A 22,754-nucleotide genomic window follows, 5' to 3' on the forward strand; every position below is an offset into this window, starting at 1 on the left:
TACATGTGTGATGTTTCTTTACCCGAGAATCTGGTACATGTGTGATGTTTCTTTACCTGAGTATCTGTCACATGTGTGATGTTTCTTTACCGGAGTATCTGGTACATGTGTGATGTTTTTTTTAAAAGGGTCTGCTACAAGTGTGATGTTTCTTTACCTGAGTATCTGGTACGTGTGTGATGATTCTTTACCTGAGTATCTGGTACATGTGTGATGTTTCTTTTCCTGAATATCTGGTACGTGCGTGATGTTTCTTTACCCGAGTATCTGGTACATGTGTGATGTTTCTTTACCCGAGTATCTGGTACATGTGTGATGTTTCTTTTCCTGACCGGAGTATCAGGTACATGTGTGATGTTTCTTTACCTGAGTATCTGTTACATGTGTGATGTTTCTTTACCCGAGTATCTGTTACATGTGTGATGTTTCTTTACCCGAGTATCTTGTACAAGTGTGATGTTTCTTTACCTGAGTATCTGTCACATGCGTGATGTTTCTTTACCCGAGTATCTGTTACATGTGTGATGTTTCTTTTCCTGAGTATCTGGTACGTGTGTGATGTTTCTGTACCCGAGTATCTTGTACATGTGTGATGTTTCTTTTCCTGAGTATCTGTTACATGTGTGATGTTTCTTTACCCGAGTATCTGTTACATATGTGATGTTTCTTTACCTGAGTATCTGTCACATGTGTGATGTTTCTTTACCTGAGTATCTTGTTCATGTGTGATGTTTCTTTACCTGAGTATCTGTTACATGTGTGATGTTCCTTTACACGAGTATCTGGTACATGTGTGATGTTTCTTTACCTGAGTATCTGTCACACATGTGATGTTTCTTTACCTGAGTATCTGGTACATGTGTGATGTTTTTTTTTACATGAGTGTCTGCTACAAGTGTGATGTTTCTTTACCTGAGTATCTGGTACGTGTGTGATGATTCTTTACCTGAGTATCTGGTACATGTGTGATGTTTCTTTTCCTGAGTATCTGTCACACATGTGATGTTTCTTTACCTGAGTATCTGGTACATGTGTGATGTTTTTTTTTACATGAGTGTCTGCTACAAGTGTGATGTTTCTTTACCTGAGTATCTGGTACGTGTGTGATGATTCTTTACCTGAGTATCTGGTACATGTGTGATGTTTCTTTTCCTGAGTATCTGGTACATGAGTGGTGTTTCTTTACCTGAGTGTCTGGTACATGTGTGATGTTTCTTTTCCTGAGTATCTGGTACATGAGTGATGTTTCTTTTCATGAGTATCTGTTACATGTGTGATGTTTCTTTTCCTGAGTATCTGTTACATGTGTGATGTTTCTTTACCCGAGTATCTGCTACATGTGTGATGTTTCTTAACCTGAGTATCTGGTACGTGTGATGTTTCTTTACCTGAGTATCTTGTACATGTGTGATGTTTCTTTTCCTGAATATCTGGTACGTGCGTGATGTTTCTTTACTTGAGTATCTGGTACATGTGTGATGTTTCTTTACCTGTGTATCTGGTACAAGTGTGATGTTCCTTTACCCGAGTATCTGTTACATGTGTGATGTTTCTTTTCCTGAGTATCTGTTACATGTGTGATGTTTCTTTACCCGAGTATCTGTTACATGTGTGATGTTTCTTTACCTGAGTATCTGTCACATGTGTGATGTTTCTTTACCTGAGTATCTTGTACATGTGTGATGTTTCTTTTCCTGAGTATCTGGTACGTGCGTGATGTTTCTTTACCCGAGTATCTGGTACGAGTGTGATGTTCCTTTACCTGAGTATCTGGTACATGTGTGATGTTTCTTTACCCGAGTATCTGGTACATGTGTGATGTTTCTTTACCTGAGTATCTTGTACATGTGTGATGTTTCTTTTCCTGACCGGAGTATCAGGTACATGTGTGCTGTTTCTTTACCTGAGTATCTGGTACATGTGTGATGTTTCTTTTCCTGAGTATCTGTTACATGTGTGATGTTTCTTTACCCGAGTATCTGTTACATGTGTGATGTTTCTTTACCTGAGTATCTGTCACATGTGTGATGTTTCTTTACCTGAGGATCTTGTACATGTGTGATGTTTCTTTTCCTGAGTATCTGGTACGTGCGTGATGTTTTTTTACCCGAGTATCTGGTACGTGTGTGATGTTCCTTTACCTGAGTATCTGGTACATGTGTGATGTTTCTTTACCCGAGTATCTGGTACATGTGTGATGTTTCTTTACCTGAGTATCTGTCACATGTGTGATGTTTCTTTACCTGAGTATCTGGTACATGTGTGATGTTTTTTTTTAAAAGGGTCTGCTACAAGTGTGATGTTTCTTTACCTGAGTATCTGGTACGTGTGTGATGATTCTTTACCTGAGTATCTTGTACATGTGTGATGTTTCTTTTCCTGACCGGAGTATCAGGTACATGTGTGATGTTTCTTTACCTTAGTATCTGGTACATGTGTGATGTTTCTTTTCCTGAGTATCTGTTACATGTGTGATGTTTCTTTACCCGAGTATCTGTTACATGTGTGATGTTTCTTTACCTGAGTATCTGTCACATGTGTGATGTTTCTTTACCTGAGTATCTTGTACATGTGTGATGTTTCTTTTCCTGAGTATCTGGTACGTGCGTGATGTTTTTTTACCCGAGTATCTGGTACGTGTGTGATGTTCCTTTACCTGAGTATCTGGTACATGTGTGATGTTTCTTTACCCGAGAATCTGGTACATGTGTGATGTTTCTTTACCTGAGTATCTGTCACATGTGTGATGTTTCTTTACCTGAGTATCTGGTACATGTGTGATGTTTTTTTTTAAAAGGGTCTGCTACAAGTGTGATGTTTCTTTACCTGAGTATCTGGTACGTGTGTGATGATTCTTTACCTGAGTATCTGGTACATGTGTGATGTGTTTTTCCTGAATATCTGGTACGTGCGTGATGTTTCTTTACCCGAGTATCTGTTACATGTTTGATGTTTCTTTACCTGAGTATCTGTCACATGTGTGATGTTTCTTTACCTGAGTATCTGGTACGTGTGTGATGTTTCTTTACCCGAGTATCTGGTACATGTGTGATGTTTCTTTTCCTGACCGGAGTATCAGGTACATGTGTGATGTTTCTTTACCCGAGTATCTGGTACATGTGTGATGTTTCTTTACCTGAGTATCTGTCACATGTGTGATGTTTCTTTACCTGAGTATCTGGTACATGTGTGATGTTTCTTTTCCTGAATATATGGTACGTGCGTGATGTTTCTTTACCCGAGTATCTGGTACATGTGTGATGTTTCTTTACCCGAGTATCTGGTACATGTGTGATGTTTCTTTTCCTGACCGGAGTATCAGGTATATGTGTGATGTTTCTTTACCTGAGTATCTGGTACATGTGTGATGTTTCTTTACCTGAGTATCTGGTACATGAGTGGTGTTTCTTTTCCTGAGTATCTGTTACATGTGTGATGTTTCTTTACCTGTGTATCTAATACAAGTGTGATGTTTCTTTACCCGAGTGTCTGTTACATGTGTGATGTTTCTTTTCCTGAGCATCTGTTACATGTGTGATGTTTTTTTACCTGAGTATCTGTCACATGTGTGATGTTTCTTTACCTGAGTAGCTGGTACATGTGTGATGTTTTTTTTTAAAAGGGTCTGCTACAAGTGTGGTGTTTCTTTACCTGAGTACCTGGTACATGTGTGATGATTCTTTACCTGAGTATCTGGTACATGAGTGATGTTTCTTTTCCTGAATATCTGGTACGTGCGTGATGTTTCTTTACCCGAGTATCTGGTACATGTGTGATGTTTCTTTACCCGAGTATCTGGTACATGTGTGATGTTTCTTTTCCTGACCGGAGTATCAGGTACATGTGTGATGTTTCTTTACCTGAGTATCTGGTACATGTGTGATGTTTCTTTACCTGAGTATCTGGTACATGAGTGGTATTTCTTTTCCTGAGTATCTGTTACATGTGTGATGTTTCTTTACCTGTGTATCTGGTACAAGTGTGATGTTCCTTTACCCGAGTATCTGTTACATGTGTGATGTTTCTTTTCCTGAGTATCTGTTACATGTGTGATGTTTCTTTACCCGAGTATCTGTTACATGTGTGATGTTTCTTTACCTGAGTATCTGTCACATGTGTGATGTTTCTTTACCTGAGTACCTTGTACATGTGTGATGTTTCTTTTCCTGAGTATCTGGTACGTGCGTGATGTTTCTTTACCCGAGTATCTGGTATATGAGTGGTGTTTCTTTACCTGAGTATCTGGTACATGTTTGATGTTTCTTTACCTGAGTATCTGGTACATGAGTGATGTTTCTTTTCATGAGTATCTGTTACATGTGTGATGTTTTTTTTCCTGAGTATCTGTTACATGTGTGATGTTTCTTTACCCGAGTATCTGTTACATGTGTGATGTTTCTTAACCTGAGTATCTGATACATGTGTGATGTTTCTTTACCTGAGTATCTTGTACATGTGTGATGTTTCTTTTCCTGACCGGAGTATCAGGTACATGTGTGCTGTTTCTTTACCTGAGTATCTGGTACATGTGTGATTTTTCTTTACCTGAGTATCTGGTACATGAGTGGTGTTTCTTTTCCTGAGTATCTGTTACATGTGTGATGTTTCTTTACCTGAGTATCTGGTACATGTGTGATGTTCTTTTTTACATGAATGTCTGCTACAAGTGTGATGTTTCTTTACCTGAGTATCTGGTACGTGTGTGATGATTCTTTACCTGAGTATCTGGTACATGTGTGATGTTTCTTTTCCTGAGTATCTGGTACATGAGTGGTGTTTCTTTACCTGAGTATCTGGTACATGTGTGATGTTTCTTTACCTGAGTATCTGGTACATGAGTGATGTTTCTTTTCATGAGTATCTGTTACATGTGTGATGTTTTTTTTCCTGAGTATCTGTTACATGTGTGATGTTTCTTTACCCGAGTATCTGTTACATGTGTGATGTTTCTTAACCTGAGTATCTGATACATGTGTAATGTTTCTTTACCTGAGTATCTTGTACATGTGTGATGTTTCTTTTCCTGACCGGAGTATCAGGTACATGTGTGCTGTTTCTTTACCTGAGTATCTGGTACATGTGTGATGTTTCTTTACCTGAGTATCTGGTACATGAGTGGTGTTTCTTTTCCTGAGTATCTGTTACATGTGTGATGTTTCTTTACCTGTGTATCTGGTACATGTGTGATGTTCCTTTACCCGAGTATCTGTTACATGTGTGATGTTTCTTTTCCTAAGTATCTGTTACATGTGTGATGTTTCTTTACCCGAGTATCTGTTACATGTGTGATGTTTCTTTACCTGAGTATCTGTCACATGTGTGATGTTTCTTTACCTGAGTATCTTGTACATGTGTGATGTTTCTTTTCCTGAGTATCTGGTACGTGCGTGATGTTTTTTTACCCGAGTATCTGGTACTTGTGTGATGTTCCTTTACCTGAGTATCTGGTACATGTGTGATGTTTCTTTACCCGAGTATCTGGTACATGTGTGATGTTTCTTTACCTGAGTATCTGTCACATGTGTGATGTTTCTTTACCCGAGTATCTGGTACATGTGTGATGTTTCTTTTCCTGACCGGAGTATCCGGTACATGTGTGATGTTTCTTTACCTGAGTATCTGTAACATGTGTGATGTTTCTTTACCTGAGTATCTGGTACATGAGTGGTGTTTCTTTACCCGAGTATCTGGTACATGTGTGATGTTTCTTTACCCGAGTGTCAGGTACATGTGTGATGTTTCTTTTCCTGACCGGAGTATCCGGTACATGTGTGATGTTTCTTTACCTGAGTATCTGTAACATGTGTGATGTTTCTTTACCTGAGTATCTGGTACATGAGTGGTGTTTCTTTTCCTGAGTATCTGTTACATGTGTGATGTTTCTTTTCCCGAGTATCTGTTATGTGTGTGATGTTTCTTTACCTGAGTATCTGGTACATGTGTGATGTTTCTTTACCTGTGTATCTGGTACATGTGTGATGTTCCTTTACCTGAGTATCTGTTACATGTGTTATGTTTCTTTTCCCGAGTATCTGTTATGTGTGTGATGTTTCTTTACCTGAGTATCTGTTACATGTGTGATGTTTCTTTACCCGAGTATCTGGTATATGTGTGATGTTTCTTTACCCGAGTATCTTGTACATGTGTGATGTTTCTTTTCCTGACCTGAGTATCTGGTACATGTGTGATGTTTCTTTACCTGAGTATCTGGTACATGTGTGATGTTTCTTTAGTTTCTTCTTTTGTCTGTTGATTAGGTGAGGGCGGTATGTACTTCCTTACCAGAAGAAGGAACAGAACTCCCCATAAGTAAAAATGAACTGCTGACTATACTGAAAAGAGGTACCCAGGAAGGATTCCTGGAGGTGGTTAACGAGGAAGGAGAAAGAGGAATTGTTTCAAAAGCACTGGTTGAGGTATGAAATAGACTAGCTTACTCCCAAAAAATTTGTTAGAAATGATCATCTTTTCTTGAAAATCAAACCAGGAGAAAAAATACCATTATAAATAGTTCTCAAAGGAGTAGTTCAGAACAGAAAGACTGCTAGGTTCAATCAAATGCCGAATGTAATTTTGAGTTTTTTGTTGTTCTCATCTTGTTAAGTTTCACGAAACTAAAGAGGGACCCAGAGCCGTTTCTAGAGAGAGTTTGGCCAAGTGGCGATTTGTGACATTCATGTTTATCTTCACACCTCAAATGCATAGAAAACTAGCTGAAAACCTGTTATTGCACTTGTTGATTTTACATCTCATCCAAAGGAAAAGCACACATCACAGTCGTGGCTAGGCTAGATCACAGTCGGGGCTAGGCTAGATCACAGACGCACAGCTATAGCTTAGAGCATAAAAACGAGAGGAAAAAGCCATGAATGCCATTAATAATTTATTGAACCAATTTGAACGTAAAATTCTTGCATTTACTCGTGACTAAGTTTTAGTACGGGTCCTATAGTCATAACTACCCCTCAGAGTTTGGTTTTGTTTCCATTGAACCTCCAACATGTTCTTCCTACTTTGACTTCCTAAATTTGTCTGATTTTAAGGTCAGTCCGAAAACGATACAAATGCATTCCATGTTCTAACCGATCGCTGCATACCCGGGCGGCACAGCAAGGCATCTATTTGATAATTTTCTATTTTTTTCTTTCATGTTCATCAAACAATCATTTTTGCACTGTGAGTATGTTCATTGTCTGCTAAAAAGTGTTGAAGCGGACCTATTTTACCGCCCTGTGTGGGAGTTGTCCCTCTCGACCAATCCAAATCGGTCACATAGTTGGCCACTCTCTCTCTATATAGTATATATGGCTCTGTAGGGACCGACATGACAGGGCCCTCTGTTGACTTTGGACCATTAATGACTCACAGGGATTTTCCAATCATTTGTTTTTCTGTAGGAAATTTGGTCTTACAAAGGCCGTGGAAAGGACAAGAGCTATCTCTATGAAATTGTAGCAAACAAACGTAATGGTATAGATGTCGACAAATGGGACTATTTTGCAAGGGACAGTTTGCACTTGGGCATCCCGAATCCTTTTGACTGGAAACGTTATCTCAGGTTTGCCCGTGTGCTGCATGAACCAGATGGTAGCCAGATTTGCACCAGGGATAAAGTAAGTAGCAGAACAACTTAAGTCATTTAATTATTGATGTGTTGGGTTTAAACAGGCCCTCATGTTGCAGTTTAGGACACAAAGTAAGTTGGTCCTACTGTATGCACAATGATAAGTTGTTTATTGTCTGAAATGGCAACATTCATTGTCGTCATCCTCTCAGCTTAATCCCCCCCCCCCAATAAAAAGAAGTCATCTGTAATATGTTTGAGGTACATACGATTGTTTTGAAAATTAACATGTTCATTAAGATGTACTCCCAACCATTGTCATTTATGTCTTATGTCTACTAAGCTATTGTTGAGCACACCCTTCACAGTCCTCACCCATGCCCCTCCCACACCAACACACAAAAGATGAGGACGAAACAATAAACTCTTATGCATAAGTGTTTTTGTAACTAGGCAAGAGTTTAAAAGGTATGTGAAAGTTACATAAACTGCTACATTATCCTTATGTAAATTGTTATCTTTCTCTATATGCGGGTTAAAAATTGCTACAGTTTGAATATTTATATATTTTCTCCTTCAGGAGATAACCAATCTATATGACATGTTTCACGCAAGATACACCCTCCACCGTAGAGCATATCAACACAGAGTGAACAAGATTCTTGAAGCCATGTGAGTAAAACATTGTTTCATTTTATATTTCATGCATATTAAAGTTAACTATCAGTGCAGGTTAAATTATAACACCTTTTTTTTCAGCAGTTAATCCCAAAACGTGTACGTGACATCATCATGGTTGCTTTAAGTGAGGATTGGAAAGTGGTTTGCAACATTTTAATGTGTAAAACCTTGCACACCAAAGTAGATGACCTGTACTGAATTTGAATTATTATTATTACTTTCTTCTTGACCTATACCTACGACTAACGTACCTTCTGCATAGTAATTTTGTTAGGTACTTCCACACTGCCGTATGCTGTTCATATATTACCTCCCAAAACCATTTCTGAGGATGAATGCTTACTAAGAACACCTATTTTAAAGGTTCTTCCAACTTGCCTGGAGATTGTCTGGCTGTGTTGTTTATCAGAGCACATCGAGGGTACTGTGTGCTGTTGGAGTGCCATTTGTGTATTTGACACCCCTTGGAAGTTGTTAAAGGCTTTTATTATAGGTAATCATGTGATTAAAACGTTAAGAGTGTTTTAATTATCTTCTGTTGTTTGATCTTTTCACATTTCTCAGGATGGTCGAAGCTCTGAAGGAGGCAAATGACTATCTGTTATTTCCTGGGAAAGACGGGTGAGATAAAAAAAAAGATAAATTAATGCAGCTCATTCTGCTCTTCACCGTAACATCATCCTTCGATCTTGCAAATACATGAGAAGAAATAACATAATTAGTTTGGTACAATAATGCTATAACAGATGGTTAATGTGTCAAGGAAAGATGTAAAGAAAGCCCGTAAATATGTCTTCATAACATTGGTCTTTCACACCTAGTGAAACTTTATAGTACAGGGCACTTATCACAGGGTAGTTGATGCATTGGCAGGCATTCATTGACGATTATTAGTTTGCTGCACCTTTAAATGAAGTGTTGTAAAGTGACCTGTTTATGCACTTTTAAATGTAGTGTTGTAAAGTGACCTGTTTGTGCTATGTTTATGCACTTTTAAATGAAGTGTTGAAAAGTGAGCTGTTTGTCCTATATATGCACTGTTAAATGAAGTGTTGTAAAGTGACCTGTTTGTCCTATGTTTAAGCACTCTTAAATGAAGTGTTGTAAAGTGACCTGTTTGTCCTATCTATATGCACTTTTAAATGAAGTGTTGTAAAGTGACCTGTTTGTCCTATGTTTATGCATTTTGCATATAAATGTTTTACATTGACCTGCTTTTTCTATATTTATGCCACATTTATTCCAGTTCATACACTTCTTGTTTGACAATTTCACTCAAGAAAACTCAGACGGATTGATATCGACTCTCTATAGAGTATGCTAACTTCTTGAATATCACTTGCATCAACACCTAGCCTAATTTGCACATAGAAATCTGTACACTCTGTAACATTTTATTCACTGTGCTGCACCCTCAGCAAAGGATCTAACTACAACTCTTTGGTTTCAGGTTTACTCTAGCCTAATATTTCTTTACTTTTTAATTTTGTAAGCAATATGTGTGTTGTTTCTCATTTGCTTATAGATATGAAACCGTTAACATTTTCATCTGATTGACCCATTTTCATTTCTTAGGAAGATGAAAAAGATGTCTGAATCCATCGATGACATGGAAGCTTACTCCAAACTCAACGATCACATCATGTGGACAATACTGTGCACTACTGATGATAAACTTAAGAAATCAAGAGATCTCGTCAACAGAATACTAACGAGAGATCTGTATTTTTGTGTCGGCCAGACTCAGCTCAAGAAGAAGATAGGTTCTCACGAAACGCCGATGAAACTGGTAAGAGATATTTTTGTAGATATGTTAGTGGATGGGGAATAAAAGGAGGGTGGCTTATCTTTAACGCATCTTGAAAAAAACGGCCAAAAAATGGCTACACATAAATAAGATGGTATCGAAAGGAAATAACTTCAGTATTGCAATTCTAGAAACTACACCAAACATTTAAAACTCTAAAAAAAGTGAAAACTTTAACAGTAAGTGAGAAATCAAAGGAAATCCCGACAAATCTCTTTGCATGTGATAAAGCCATGTTACAAAACAAGATATATGTTATTCTGTCACTGCTTTCTCGGTTATTGCTAGTAGCAGTATTCCAATTTTTCATGTATGTGAAACTTCACAAAGACAGAAAATTATAAAGAAATACATAGTCAAACATTTTAACTGTGTCAAACATTTTAACTGTGTATTTTACACTGTTTATTGTTTAAAGGTTGTTCAAGTTAATGGTGAGGTTGCTTGAGAAATGTGATGGCATTGATGCCAAAGTATGGTGGGTTTGGGGATGGGAATGGAGTGAAGGGGTGGGGGGGTTGTGTGAGGGGAAAGATTTTTCGACATGAAAGTAATAGACTTGCGTCAGTTCAGTCTAACTTGAATTTTCATCGAATCAATTTTGCAACTGGGAGTGTTAACTTTTATTTTACCACTCCAGGTTTCACAACTAATTGACATAGAAAACGATTGCACCGAGAAAGAAATTTTTGAGAGGCTCTCTGGAGAAGCTAAGAAAACTATCAAACAGGGTGATATAATTGTGCATGTAAGTATAACTATCGCCAAATTCATTTCACCTCTGTATTTGACTATTGTCTTTTTTTCCCGCAAATTTGTGCGATATCTGTGATTCCTTTTCTTAAGTATTATCCTAACACACTGTAGCATACGCAAACTGGAACCTATACCGCAATTTTTGCAAAATTCTGTGATTTTTTTTTTATACCACAGGCTCATCCCTGGATAGAGGTACGATCTAATAGATCATATAATTCACATTCCAAAATGACAACTGCAAAATGTTGGTGTTGTAGCCATTACGGCTGTAGTAAGAACTATAACCGTTACGTCTCAATCTGTGGGCTACAGCCATAAGGGTTGTAATTGCTAGGGCTGAATTCGCAGGTTGAAGCCAAAAATGATGTCACCCTTAGGGATGAACCTTTGCGCTATTGCCAAATGGGTTGTAACTGTTAGGGCTGAATCTTTTCACTAAAGCTATAACGCTGTAACCGATATTGTACAAACTGCAGATTCAGCCCTAAGGGATTGTAACCATTAGGGCTGAATCAGTAGGGTACAGCCATACTGGCTATGTCGGTCAGGGCTTAATCCTGGGTATGGAATGCTTATCTGAAGATCCTTTGCTATTTAGCTCATGAAAGTCATTATTTTAAATTAAAATTGTTTCATACTGTACTTTTTGATGAAAAGATAACGAATGACCTAAAGATGACAAAGAACCAGAGAATGACCAGATAACAACAGGAAGTCTCTGGCCAAAAGTTGAGGCTGTTAATGTTTACTCTTTCGATATTTCTTTCAACTACTGGCTGATTGTCTTTTACATGAAATGGAGAATATCATCTGCTATTTTTACATTTATTTCGACAGATTGCTAATTTCAGCTATGGAATGGCGGAGAAGGACCCGGTGGAACATGTTAAATTTTACACCAAGTATGACCCGAATAATACAGTCGAAATTAGCAAAATCATACAGGTGGGTTTTACCTTCTTTCTTCATAATGAAGTCTGTGAGATGGTCAGATGCTCAACTAAAAGAAAGGATTCAAATGGCTGCTGTTACAATGGCTAACAAATCAATGGCCACTGTCTTTGGTTACTTGCCATACGCAGGCAAGTAACCTATGCAGTCAAGTTGGCGTGTGTGTACGTGTATGTGACGCCCTAGCTTGTGAACACGATATCCCGAGATAGATAACCTCTGCAGTTCTCATATTTGGCATGTTGCTTCCCCATAATTAGTACAAGGGCCCTATTGTTTCGTGTGGAGGTCAAAGGTCATTTGGAGTCAGCAGAGGGCAACATGTGGAAATCTAAAAAAGGCTGTATCTCCAGAATCTGAACATCAAAGGAGCTCACATATGCATGGTATGATAGCCTTATGTAGTGTAAAGGTTGTACACAATTTGGTGTAGGTCAAAGTTCATTAAGGTCCCCAAGGGTCAAAACTTGAAATCCTTGTAAACAATATCCCCAAACAGGAACTTCATTGGCTCTGAAATTTTGCATGTAGCTTCCTTATAATGAACAAAACCTTATTGTGTTTTAGGTGGATGTCAAAGGCCACACTCTGTAAAGCTTTATAAAACACAAACCTTGTAAACATGATATCCCAAGATAGGTTACATCACATATTTTGGGTGGAGGTCAGTTTATTTGTGGTCAGTAGAGGTCAGATGTCAAAATATCATCAGTACTTTATCTTGAGAATTGCAACTTCTTGTGCATGATAGATTGATGGGTGAATGGAACTGATTTAGCTTTTAAACATTGTACGCCATCCGTTAATTGTGCTCGATGACCCTTTCATTAGTAGTGATGTATGTATGGGTGAGTATTAAGTGAGGTATATTTTACTACTGTATTTTACTCTTTGTTTACAGTGTGCTTGTGAAGTGTCTATGTTGATGTTCTGTATGTTTGTTCAAATCGTCTTCTTTCCTGGTTTCTATATCAACAGGACTCCATGGCATTACCGAGAGAGTTCTCTGAAAGATTTCTAAGAGTGTGTGTCAAGCAGACGGATCCTGAAGTCCGTGAGTGGGTTCGTGGAGCATTTGAAGAATGGTGCAGCCATAAGGGATTGAAAGCTAAGGTATGGTATGGGGGATTAAGCATTATTTCTTCAGTTAGGTAAAGATTTGAAATGACGAATGCTTGCAAAGAACTTTAGCTTACCATGTCATTTTGAATGAACCTAGTATGTGTATAATCAAACAAATAACAACGTAAAAATAAATCCTTCTGTAACACTTTAGAATACATGCTCTAAAAAGAACCCTATATACACCGACCTTTTCTTCCCACTCATTTCACTTTGGAAACTGTTGTATTTCTTTATGGTTGATTTAGGCCATTGTTTGAAATAGTTTGGTAGAGATTTGTGTGCAGACATTTGTCAGTCGTGACTTGTGTCTTCGATGTTCTAAATTTGACTTAAATAGAATGCTTCAAAATGACAACCCTTCCAGACTCCGCCATTTCTTCAGGTACCTCTTCTTCTCGACCCTCAATGTCCTCTTAACCTTAAACCCACACCATATTTATGTGTCTCTTTTGTATGTATGTATGTATGTATGTGTGTATGTATGTATTGTAGATCCTCCTGCAAGCAGGAACTCGCGAAGAAGCATCATTGGCTTATCAAACCCGCAAGCTGACCGAAGTCAGTCTCTTACATTCATATTTAACGTCCATGATTATGAATTGTTAATTGTCAACAACTCTGTAACTGGACGATACATTAATATGGGAGTGACTCGAGCCGGGACCTTATGATACAAAGGCACCGGCGTTAACCACTGAGCTAACACTCCTAAACTTTTGTCTGGATTTTACTTAAATTGCTTATTTTTGTATTTTTTCCAGCCCGGAGATTTCAGTGCAGGCATGTCATGGACTAAGAATCCAAGTTCGGAAGAGAGAAAGTTGGATGCTGAGAATGTCTCAAAGAGGCTGTTTTCTAAGTAAGATGCTACACCATTGAGTAGAAAATAGTCAAGATTTTTTTTTTCAGGGGTGTCTAAATTTATCGGATAAGAAAGAATATACTAAACATGGTATTCTAAGATTGAAAATTATTCAGAGTTTACTTTATTCCCCTATTTATTATTATTCTAAATTTGGGAATAAGTCTCTAAGTTTTATTGAAAACAACACCAACTTTTCAGTTGTTGCTTTGTAAACATATTGGTTTTCCAAAACATTATATGTAGTTTGTTTTCATATTAGGGTAACTTTTGGGATTTTAAGAAATAATTGAAAGATCATAACAGGTATTCTCAGAGTAAAAAATATACAGAAAGCTTAATATACAAGTGTCTACTATAAGAAAATTTCCCTTACCTGTACAGGACTTTGCTTTAAAAACACATATAGCTTCAATACAGACAAAACTCAGGATAAAATATAGAGAAACTTAAGACACATTGCACATTGCGAATGTCATTAGAGCTATACCACCCTATTTAATATTCATCTGTACATGAGACAGATTGCCATTTATCTAAGGCAGATTTAATGCATGATATTTTATGGCTGTAATTGTTCAAAGGAATATTCACTAGACAGATTTATTGAGCAGTTTTCGAAAAGATCTATATTAATAGGTCCACGTTGAAAGTTGAGTTAAAGTTATTAATAGTGAATGATAATATATGATCTGTATTATAAGCAGTTTGATAATGTATCTTTTCTCTGGCTTGAATGTGTTTTTTGTGTACACTGTTTGTGTGTTACTATTGAACATAATTTAACACAATTTTCTGGTATTCTTAGCGTAATTTACTTTCAGTAATTGGTGATTACTAACTGTGGTAGGAGGAGGAGATGGGAGGGGGAGGAGATGGGAGGGGGAGGAGATGGGAGGGGAGGGGCAAAGATGGTGTAGATGGGTTTCTGTCTTATTAGCTGTCGACCATGTTCTCTTCCATTAATATTAGTTGAAACAGCAGACATACATATATTAATGATCATTTGATTTTTTTTATTTTTAATATTAATATATTTTTGTGTTCCGTTTTAATGTACATGCTCGGCAGCTTCTTGCTCTTCTTTTTATTACACATCGTTTGAGATTTACGTAACAATATTTCAATAATCTTCCATCCATACCTCCACAAATAGAACAAATCAACCTTTTACTCACATGCCATTGATAAAATCTGTGCTTCTTTACTTGCTGTGTTACTGCTCTGTCATCTCATGATGTTGTGCATGGGATTAAACTCCTCTCTACGACTGATGATGGAAAGTTCAGGGCGGGACTTGTCCCCTATGATACAGCCCCTGCCCCCTTACTATGTGCACTCCACTTCTCCATTAGCTATTTTGCTTTAAAGAAGGTTGCTCTCCCTTCTTTTTAAATCATTTCTTTACAACACTTTTGCTGTTCATTTCAAAATTCTTCTCTTTCATTAAAACATTTGTCAGGAATGCGTGGAACTAATTGCGTGGGACTACATACGCTAATTTTACTCAGAGTTGCATGTTTCTTGAACTTTTATGGAAGAGTTGTTAAGTTTCTTATGTTGTTTCCCTTCTTTCTGCCTTTTTTAAATTTATTTTCTTGCATCACTTTTACCACAGCATGGTTTGGTCAGTCTTCAAGTGTAATGTCTCAACTCCATCATTTTGTCGATAAGTCCCTTCCTTAAACTCTCGGAGAGAGAGAGTCGTCTTTATTCTTCTTATATGTTAGACCGTTTTTATGTCAAAATATTAATACTTTTAATTTTATGGAATCATGTCATCTAACAGTTTGAATGAGTAAAAGATTTTACTTTAATTTAACTTTAGTGGAAAATCATTTTTTTTTGCTATTTCGATTTCATTGATGGGAAAAGAAGAATACAAGTAAATTCTAAGGTGCTATGGAGTCTGTGACTGAACAGTGACAGAAGCCAATTTTAATAAAATAAGAGTACTGTTCATTCATACTTAGTAAAGATTCCTAAATCCTATGGTGCATTCAGGTCAGCTGACCGCGGTTAATCCTGTGAGTAACGCACGGTAAAATTACGGGGCATCACTTTAATAAATCTTTGGTTATATGTAACCAAAAATGTTTTGTTTTATGATTTAAAAAACACTCCGGGTGTTAATGCTATCGCTGGATCGCTTGCATTATCCCCCGATCGTGCATTAATCCTGTAAGTAACGCACGCTAGACCGTTGATTAACACCTTATTATTCTATACTGGCTATTGCATTTATGTTTTCTTAATTTCTTGTTGTGTTGTAAGGGACTTTTCTTATGTACTAATATACCATTTCTCAATGACAGTCAAACATAAGCTGACCCCCCCCCCTTCCCCGCCACACCTCCCCTCAAGAAAAAACATGATTTGAGCCAGTCGTTTGATATTTATTGGACACATATTGAAATTACCCAAAAAATAATTTCCCTTACAGCTCAACTCCATCTCATCATTATCTTGGCGCAAACTATACATGTATGGTGGCTTAAGGGTGCCATACTCTTGATAGATGAATCTTTCCTTGCCCCAGCAAATATATCACAGTTCTTGATTTATTTCACATGTTCCTCAGACGATTTTTGTTGTTGTTGTTGATAGTCTTGTGCTTTTTAAAAATTTGCTTGTCTGTGCACAGCAAGTGAAAGACTGTCAAATGACACACAAATCACACACACACATGGGCTTAGGAACCGGGGGCGTCAGCCCCCAGTGAAAAATACGGGGGGGGGGCGGAAGTATCATCCTGCCCCTCTGGCTTCGCAGGTCAGAAAACCCCTTTTTCATTTCTCAATAAATGATAACAAGATTCGTCATTGGTGCTCAGAACATTTTGGCAGAAAAAAATCTCATTTGGAGCACCAAATTGCATCTAAGGCTAGGTGAAAATGCAAAATTATTTACAAAATGGAGTGGGTGTTGAAGTGTGCTATATTGCACCAAATTGCATCTGAGGCCACCTGGAAATGCAAAAAAAAATCCAAAGGGGAGGGGGACACCCCTCCCCTTAGACCCTCCCCCAGGCCTGCCATCAGTCTTCAGCCCCCCACTCAAAAGTCCCTTCCTACGCCACTGCACACACAATTAGTGTTGTAATTGTTCCATTTCAACTGATGTTGCCAGATAGAATTCTGAATTATCATTGTGTTTTAGGTGGATGTCAACATTAAAAGCATTGTCAGCATTAGAACTCTATTTTAGTTATAGTTTATCACCCAAATGCGTTAAACAATCACCCTCCCACCTTCCCGCCCTCCCTAAGCCTTACAATACCCCAGAACTATATTTTATGGTATAACTCATCTGAAAATATACTTGATATGGTGGAAGAAGTGTGTTGTATTACGATACACAGCCAAACCTTCTTTCCTGCACACTGTTTTCAGGTTGTATTCCAAGACGATTCATCGTGAGTGCGGAACCGGGTACTTCTTTGCTCAAGTTTTGCGAAGTTCGGACACCCCTAGTGTGGCTGGTGTAGAAATTGCATCTGACCTTAATGGTAGTAATCTTGGTGTGTTTTTTGGGAAGGCAAACTTCCTTTAATTGACAAATATGTAAGTATTTACTTGCCCACGGGTCATTTTGGAGAGAAAATAACTTCACGCACTTTTTTCGTGAAATTGGCTCTGGCTGTAGGTTGTCATGGCGAAAAGTGCTTTCTTTTCTTGTAGAATATGCACGTGGTTTAATTCTTACGTCACTACTCATCAATATTTAATTAGGTTAAAATTACCATTTCGAAGGTCAATTTCTCCGTCATTAACCATTGTAAAGGTCTGGTAATAGTTGAATTTGATGAAGGAAAGGTGTTTAATCAATTCGTTATAGACAAAAGACACGACAAAGGAGTAGAAAGGGAATTTTGGCCGTATTTTTCGAACGTAAATTCACCACCTTCGAACTGTTTTTGGCATGATATTATCATTTCCAATTTGGAAAAGTAGTATATCAGCTGAAAAAAAATCCTTTTCCACGAATAAGTAAGCTTGTATACTGTGTTGAAAGAAGATGAGCATTTTCTTCTCCTATATTTCAGGGCTATAGTAAAATAATGACTATGAAGTATGAGTTGTGTACACTCTAGTTTGACATGAGCGTTTGTCACAAACTTAAAGGCATTGAAGACTCGCCCCAAACCGCGTGCGGCCATCTGAAAATGTTAACTTTCCGTTGCTTGCAAGTATATTTTCTTCTTGTTGCTACTAAATGCTGACAGTAATGAAACGTGAAACCTTGTAATCTTTTATCTAGACCTGAGATGCCCATCACTGCTATACACACTCAGGGGCGTCGTGCGAAAATATTTTTTTTGGGTGTGGGGGGCCATAAGCACTTGATGACTATCTAAGCGGAGCGCCACCACACGTTGGAGCGCAGCGTACAAGAAAATGTTTCGTCTGGCAGACCCCGCAGATTGCAGGAAACGGCACTTCCCGTGCCTTATGGCAGTAAGCAACACCCCTAAAATTGATGAAACTTTCCGGCAATTATTTATTTTGGGAAATATTCTCGAAGGAAGTGATCGCCATTGATTCCTCAGTTTACCAATTCCTCGTCTCCCAGAAGCGCCCAAAATTTAAGAAATCGATATGTTGGCTGATCCATGATCGCCGTCCATGCCCGTGAGAAGTGGTGACTGGGTGAAAAAAAGCTATGCTGTTTAAAAACATGGGCAGAAAAAGCGAAAGTAGCGAATCCTAAGGAAAAACGTGCGATAACGAAATAATTATTTTCCAGGTTAATTGTGACTGTATTTGAAATGATTATTATTGTTCATTTTCTTACAAAACTACCTATCAGATCATGAGGAAAATTTATCCTGGTGGACCATTTAGCGAACTGATTGCATTACTTAGGAAGAAGTTCACATGGAGTCCCATAATCTCTGTTCACTACATTTATCTTAATTAACTTCCCGAACTTTGTTAAAGGCTTAGAAAATAATTTAAAAAATTGCCATTTTTTCATGGAACATTGACTGACTTTGGCAAAGGTTACGGGTTGCACTTACTCTGGGACTACGTATATATAATATTGTTCAATGATGGCAGCGTTGATGGCACATTTGGTTCATTAGTTATCAACCAGTAATTATTTAACTGTCTCGTTTGACTGAATATCAACATTTAACAACCATTGACCTAGCAGTCAACAGAAGCCCCATTTCTCGTAGGTCCTACAAGAAATTCAGTTGCTGACACTGTTCTCATTCAACGTCGCTGAGCTAGGTTCCAAAATGAGTCAATAGGCAGTCTGCTTGCACGCTTCCGCGCGGTCGGGGTGCGTGGCCAGCACCACCAGGCCACTCAGGCGTGCTTGGGACATGCTCGTCCGCAACGAATTCTTCACAAACTTTAACGCCGAAAAGCTGTGCTCGCATGAGCAGGAAGTGACTGGCAGGGTGAGAATTAGGTGGTAGGCACGAGCGACGTTTGGATATGTGTCGAACATCCCCTTCTCCAACATGTGGAATAAAATGGCTTGCATATCTACAAGTATTGCGTCATCTATCTTGTTCGAGAGCCCTGCAGAATAATCGGTACTCGTAGATTATATCCTTCTGCAGGCCCTTGGATAAAACGACTGTAAACGAATTACTAATGCCTCCTTCTCAACGGCAGGGCGAACAAGGCATTCCGTTGTCGACAGCAGTGGCACCACATCCGAGCTGAATCTTGTCGCTAAGGCAATCGTGAAACGATCGGTGGCATCGAAATACAGCTCGATCTTCAACCAATCTTTGTCCGAGATCTGTGCCTCGTTACGCCACATCTCATCCAGTTGTCGGGAACCTTTCGTCGACGGCGCCGGCTTTCATTGTATTCGACACCGATCGATTCAGCGACTGATGATGCTTTGGCCCAGTAATTGTCAAACTGCTGATCGGTACGCATGGACTCGATCTCGGACAGACTGTACCTGTGAGGCTGCAGCAGCTATGTTCAGCTTCGGGCTCTGGAGGCTCTTGGAGACAACATGCGACAGTGCCAACATGTCAGACATAACCACCAGTGTCAGACAGAACTCAAAGTCAATCCATATCAACAAACCAACGACATCACTAGCTGTTTTTCGATCACAGCCGTGATTCTCAGATATAGACTCCAGGGCGCGGACAACACCTACAAGATTCGTCAATAGTGCCCGACATTTATCTATCCTGGATGGCCAACGTGTAGTTGACATGGAATGTAGAGTTTTGTATCCTTCGGGCTGCAGTGGCCGATCTCGGATTCCATCCGTATTTCCTCTAGAATGGCTTGGAACGCCGCATGTCGCTTCGTGGAGCCTTCAATGAAATCATATAGGGAACCTACAATCCCAAATAAGTTTTGGATGAAGACGTTTCTCGAGCAAAGACTACTATGACTAAGTTTAGGCGATGCGCAACCACCATCATAGAGCAATTGACTATTTAGTCTACTTTTCGATTTCGAAAACACTTTTTTTTAAATTATGACAATTTTTTTTTGGGGGGGAGGGGGCCGTGCCCCCTGGGCTCCAATAGGCACGACGCCACTGTTGTGTTGTGGATATTGACCGTAGCTGTATGTATTGAATGTACACTAGTGTCTAATTACCGACGGTAGCAAGCTGTGTGTGTATTTTATGGCATCGATGATGGTGTCTAACACTTCTGTTACAATTCATTCGAAACTAGGTCAGATTACCGGCATTAGACATTTCTTTTTTGCGCCAGTCTTTACACCCTTTAATGTGAGACTATGAATACGATTTTTCGAGAAACAGTGGAACCTTCAAAAATATCCCATAGCATTTAAAAAATTACTACTTGTAAGCAATTCATAACCTGTATCATGTCACCACGGACTCTCCTCGAGTCAAGTGTAGTTAGCCCAAGAGCCAAAGACTTTCATAAGGGAGATGCCGAATGTTGGAAATAATCATGCACCAAATATCAAAATAACCTCAATCACAATATATATATATATATATATATATATATATATATATATATATATATATATATATATATATATCCCGGTGGAGGTTGAAAGTTTTTTCACTGTTCTTGATTTTCCAACTCATTACGATTTTCATTTATATATATATATATAAACATATATATATATATAAACATATATATATATATATATATATATATATATATATATATATAAACATATATATATATATATAAACATATATATATATAAACATATATATATAAATATATCCACAAGAGAAAAAGGAAAAATGATACTCTCATATCCAACTTTATTACTTAGAACGTTAAATCAGTTACAAAATATTCACGTCTCTTCTTCAGTTGCAGTTATGAAATGGAAGAAAGTAGACCTTATTGGGATTTAACTTAGCATGTATAATCATAAAAGAGAGATCTCTGTTGAGTCCATTGTTGTGTGTGTCGAGGCGTAAGATTGTTTTTAGTTCCCGGTTGCTTCTTTGGAAGCAGGTCACTTCGCCCAACAACCATTTCGCCCAACTGCCATATCGCCCAACCTTACCATTTGGCCCAACTTCCAGCCTGGTCATTTTGCCCATTTGTAACAGCCTGGTCATATAAAATGAAACGTTCGGGAATTGAACTAGAGAAATAGAAACAGTGATATTATTCCACACCGATTGCCCTTTTATTTGTATAATAATATAACTTCCATTGCATGCGTAACCGCCTAAAGTAGAGTATCACTACAACCAAAAATAAATCAAATTGAACTAGTGAAATAGAAACGGTGATATTATTCCACACCGATTCCCTTTGTTTGTATGATAATATAACTTCCATTGTATGCTAAAGTAGTATAATCCTCCCATTATACCCGAAATAACTACTCAGACTCCGATCGATATCGAGCGGACCATCCCAAGTGGCACTATGAATGAATGGTTGTAATGATGACTAAAGTATTCGTCAGTATGTAAAAACGAGAGTGGGTCTTAGCTGGACATTCGTAAAAAACTTCTAACCCGGCTCAACCGATTCTTCACCCTCGAAATATTTAACTCAATTTCGCCAAAAGTACACTACGCGAAAACGGGGACGACATTATGTGCATTGCAAAGAAAAACACATACATGCTTGTTCAACAGCTCAAAACATGACAACAAAAAGACATGGGAAAACATAAACACTGTTTTAATTTTTTTTTTAAATTTTTTTAAACTATGGTTCAAAATGTTCTCAATTAACATCTTCATTGATGATGTTGTTTCTATTAGCGATCCTTACGAAATTGCAGATGCTTTAAATACTTTTTCTTTCACTAATGACGACTCCAATCTGGCCAAAAATATTCCACATTGTAGTCACAACAAAATAACAAGAGGAAACAATTTACATTCCATTTTTTATCCCCGGTAAGCAGCAACGACGTTGTTAAAGTGGCAATGGACTGTCTTAAACCAAACACGGCTGCCTGGAATGATGAAATTCGGCCGGCCGTGGTCCGGTGTGTTTTTCACCTCATTTCAAAGCCGCTGTCTCATATCTGTAATATTTGTTTTGCTGATGGTACTTTCCCTGATATCTTAAAAATAGCAAAGGTTATACCCATTTATATAAAAGGCGTTCACTGTCATTTCATTAACGACAACCCAATCTATGTGCCACCGTGCTTTTCGAAATTCATAGAAAGAGTTGTGGTCAACAAAATACTACTTTTTCTTAACAAACATCACATTCTCTCAAACAGCCTGCAGAACTGTTTCTGTCCAGGCTTTTGCACTAAATTAAGTAAATCAGCAAATAACAACAACATTTCTCTAAGTGTAAGGCTTCCTTGATCTTTTTAAGGCATTTGACCAGTATTGTAATATTATATAGGGACTCGCGAGAGAGATGTACTGGGGTTATCTTGATGCCATATTTTATGCTTCTTCAGGAGACGTCTCGAACGGAAGATAGAAGAAAACAATGAGTTCACAGAAAAACAAGTTGACAAGATAGGATTTGATTAGTGATTCGTTATTATTTCTTCTCTGTCGATTCTTTTCTCTAATTAAATAAAATG

At 38.1% G+C, this 22,754-nt stretch overlaps 1 protein-coding gene across 1 annotated transcript in view; it reads right to left on the minus strand.

Annotated features, from left to right (window-relative positions):
- LOC139961657 (BTB/POZ domain-containing protein kctd15-like) overlaps nucleotides 1–22,754 on the minus strand; it is a 173,082-nt gene that overhangs the window by 136,759 nt on the left and 13,569 nt on the right. The gene's annotated exons all lie outside the window — the stretch shown is intronic.

This window comes from Apostichopus japonicus, chromosome 3 (genome assembly GCF_037975245.1).
Source record: "Apostichopus japonicus isolate 1M-3 chromosome 3, ASM3797524v1, whole genome shotgun sequence".
NCBI classification, from domain to species: domain Eukaryota; kingdom Metazoa; phylum Echinodermata; class Holothuroidea; order Aspidochirotida; family Stichopodidae; genus Apostichopus; species Apostichopus japonicus.